Source organism: Bos mutus, chromosome 19, assembly GCF_027580195.1.
Source record: "Bos mutus isolate GX-2022 chromosome 19, NWIPB_WYAK_1.1, whole genome shotgun sequence".
Classification (NCBI taxonomy): Eukaryota; Metazoa; Chordata; class Mammalia; order Artiodactyla; family Bovidae; genus Bos; species Bos mutus.
In genome coordinates, this window is record NC_091635.1 from 94322 (window position 1) to 98866 (window position 4545).

A 4545-nucleotide genomic window follows, 5' to 3' on the forward strand; every position below is an offset into this window, starting at 1 on the left:
ACATTGTTGTACAACCGTCACCACATATCCATCTCCAGAGTTTTTTCATTTTTCCCAATTAAATTCTATATCGAATAAGGTATAACTCCCCCTTACCCCTTACCCCAGCCTCCAGCAACCATTCTTATACTTTCTGGAAAATGACTCATTTTCACATCAGTTAGAGTATATTCTAGAGTATCCTTATATCATCACTAACACTCATTCACTCGTGTATTCATTTTACAAATATTTATTGAATGCCTGTGCTGGTAAATAGAACAAAACACCTGCCCATGTGAAGTTTACATTCTTAAACAGCAAACTGATCTAAAAAATAAAAATAAGTGTAGGACGGTAATAAATGCTATGTAAGGAAACAGTTACCAGGTGGTTCAAGAGGGTTTCTCGGTGGATATGAAATTGTTGCTGGAGCCTTAAGTGAAGTGAGAGGGAGTCAAGCAAGGACCTAATGGAGGAGAATGTGGGGGAGGTTCTGGGGTGGTGGAGGCCTGGAAGGAACAGATGTATCAACCCTGAGGAGGTATTATCAATTACAGGATTTTCACTCCAGGTAGTAAACCCAATCAAGAAGGGTTTATGGGAATTTCAGTGGTCAGGATTCCACACTTCCACTTCTGGGTTTGACCCCTGATCAGGGAACTAAGATCCTGCAAGTCCCTGGTACAGCCAAAAAGAACTGCTTAGACCACCACTGCTCAAAGTGAGATTGGGGGAATTCCCAAGGATTCCTACGACACTTTTAAGGCATCCATGAAGCTAAAGCATTTTCACGGTAAGACTGAGACCCCTTCATTCTTCCACCAGCCTAAAGTGGAGGTGTTCCAACGGCTATGTGATATGTGACAGCACAGAGATCAAGTGCAGGGCAGTTATTGTTAGAATCCAGCCATCTCCTGTTCCCTCAGACATTAAAGGGATTTGCAGAAAGGTAGAATAACCACTCTTCTTACTAGTTCTTTTTCTTTTAGAAAATATCATCATGTTTTCATAAATCCATGTTGTTTATATGAACATCAAATGAGTTTATCTTTGCCTATAAATATACAAACTTTGTCTCAGTTTCTAATATAGTAAATGCTGGTCCATAGCACACTCAGACAGAAGCTCTTTGGGGTCCTTAGTAATTTTCAAGACCCGAAAGGGGCCCTGAATCCACTAGCATAGCCAAGAAGGATATTTATTATCTCACATGATCAAAGGGTCAAAGGGTCAGTGGTGGGCCCTCGGGTAGAGGCAATGGTTCAACCACAACTCTGAGAACAAGGGTGCTTTCCAATTTCTGACTTTCCATTTGTCCACTCTCAGCTTGTCAGCAGCATCCCTTCCTTGTGGTCAGAAGACAAAGTTGAGCATTTATAAACACTGCAGGTACTCACACATCTAGCCAAGAAAGGAATTTCCTCTCTTGAATCTGCAGGAGGGGAAAAATTATGCCTAAATGCTTTCCCAGAGAAACTTTTGGCCGGGATCAAGCCACATGCCCATACTCCAGCCCTACAGAGTCTGAGAGGCGAGCTTTGGCATTTTTAGCTTCTATGACAAGAAAGGTGGGAGAAGGTACTGTGGGACTGGGCCATTGGAACAGCTTGGCCTGTTGGAGAAGCAGCAAACCATCAGACCGGGAGCATGGGAATACTGTTGGTGACACATGCAAAGAAAAGTGGGGAGAAAGGTAAGATCTACTACTCTAGCTTAGAAAATGTTATTATACCTGGGTCTGAAGTTGAAGTTGACATGCGTTCTAGGTACTTTTTAACAAGGTTCAGTCAACAGCAAGAATGAGGTCCAGCTGATTTGCTGGATGAAAACTTGATACGAAGTTAGAATCCACTATCCTAAATTCCTCAGGGGCTTCCCAGGTGTCTCAGTGGTTAAAAAAAAAAAAAAAAAAAATCCACCTGCAATGCAGGAGATGCGGGTTCAATCCCTGGGTCAGGAAGATCCCCTGGAGGCGGAAATGGCAATCCACTCCAATATTCTTGCTGGAGAATCCCATGAACAGAGGAGCATGGTTGGCCCCAGCCCATGGGGTCACAAAGAGACAGACACAACTTAGTGACTAAACAACCACAACAATCCTAAATTCCTTAATGCATTGGACATTTTCTGGTATATTTTAATTTCTTCACTTGACTTTTAAATTACTATTTAATTTAACTATTAAATGAAATAACTTTATTTAATTAAAGTTATTTAAGTAACTATTAAATTACTAAAGTAACTGTTAAATTACTAATTTAAATTACTATTAAAAGGTAATCTGATTTACAATAGCCAAAATATGGAAACAACCTAAGTATCCATCAACAGATGAATGGATAAAGATGTGGCATACACAACAAAAAGATTCCACATGCTGTAACTAAGACTCAGTGCAACCAAATAAATAAATATTTTCTTAAAAAATTTAAGAAAGAAGATGTGTGTGTGTGTGTGTGTGTGTGTGTGTGTTCAGTCGCTCAGTCGTGTTTGACTCTTTGAGGCCCCATGGACTATAGCCCACCAGGTTCCTCTGCCCTGGAAATTTGGAATTTTCCAGGCAAGAATACTGGAGCGGGGTGCTATTTTCTACTCCAGGGGATCTTCCTGACCCAGGGGTTGAAACTGCGTCTCTTGTGCCTCCTGTATTGGCAGGTGGATTCTCGACCACCAGTGCCACCTGGGAAGCCATATGTGTGTGTGGCTATATATACATAGTTGTCAGCCATACAAAAGAATGAAATTTTGTGATTTGCAGAAACATGGATTGACTTGGAGGGCATTATGCTAAATTAAACAAGTCAGAGAAAAACAAAAGACAAATACTATATGACATCACTTATACATGGAATCTAAAATACACAACAAACTTGTGAATATAATAACCCTAGGGGAAGCACTCTGACTGAAACTGCCGACCCTGGCCAGGCACCATAGCAACCATTTGCGTGAGTTGTTTTACGACAGGAGGTCCTGGTAAGGAACATGGAACTAATAAGCCACCACCAACCAGAAGAGTTCGGGAAAGGTCAAAAGGAGACACCACGTGTCTGACCACCTCCCAGAATCCTTCTCTCTGGCATCCATCTTGGCTGAACAAGGGACCACCAGGAAGGACTCTTGAGTCAGAATGATTGGCTAAAGACAACCCTGAAACTAATCCCATCACCATAAAACCCGAGACTGCAAGCCGTGTGACAGAGCTGTTCTCCTGGGTTCCCTTACCCTGCTGCTCTCCCCCGGGGGCCCTTTCCAATAGAATCTCTTGCTCTGTCAGCACATGTCTCCTCGGACAGTTCATTTTCGAGTGTTAGACAAGGGGCCGGTTTCGGGCCCTGGAAAGGGTCCTCCTTCCTGCAACAATAACAACCACCAAAAAAACAGACTCACAGATACACAGAGCAAACTAGCAGTTACCAGTGGGGAGGGGCAAGGTAGGACGAAGGGATTAAGAGATACAAACTACGTATAAGATAAATAAGCTATAAGGATATATCATACAGCACAGGGAATATAGATGAAATCTTATTAAATAACTATGAAGGGAATATAATATTTGAAGTCGTAAAGCACTGTGTTGTACACCTGAAACTTACGTAATATTGTACTGTGTTGTTGTTCAGTCATCAAGTCATCTCTGACTCTGCGACCCCATGGACTGCAGCACGCCAGGCCTCCCTGTCCCTCACTCCCTCTCTTGGAGTTTGCCCAAGGAATATTGTACTATACCTCAATTAAAAAAAAAAAAAAAAAAGTGATCTGATGAAGGGAGGTGGGGCAGGAAGGACTGCCAGAAGGGTGGGCAAGACATTTTGTAACTATGGCAGGAGTACCAGGCTTTTCACCTGGGAAGTCTGGGCTAGTGGGCTGTGCCTGCATCTTGGACTTGGCCTGCAACGTCCCCAGGCAAAGGGCAGAAGTGTGTGACCCCTGAAGACAGTTTTCCTCTGTGCTCTTTGCTAATGAGACTTGTCAGCTAAAAATTACAGTCACAAGCTGCAAGTAGAGAGTGATTTTTTTTGGTGGGAACATTTAGGACTCTGACCCCAGGAGACAGCATTTCAGTAGCTCTTAGAAAACAGCTCCAAGGAGGCAGGAGGGGGAGTCAGGCTATATACAAGTTTGCAACAAAGGGAACAGGCTGTCTGAACCTTCAAGATCAGATATCCAGTTAAGGAATTTAGCATTCTATCTATGAGAAGATGTAAGCCTCTGGGCTCATTGCATTCATTCCTTTCTTATGCACCTCAGCTATCTGGGGCCAATCCTGTTTCCTACTTCACCCTGCTTCTTGCATTTCCCCAGCTCCTCAGCAATCACCGTGGGGGTGGCAGCATCCTCTGGATCGCAGTTTGGGGAGCCCTTATTCACATTTGGAGGCCAGAAATAGCTGATGGCTGTAACATTTCTTGTTTATTAATATGGCAGTCATTCACAGACTGGACTCCAAAAAAATACCCAAATAAATCCGAGTCAGATGGATCACAATTGCTTGTCTTTTGTATTACCATTTCACATCTTTTTTTTTTTTTTAAAAAAACATTCAATCAAATGTTTATTGAT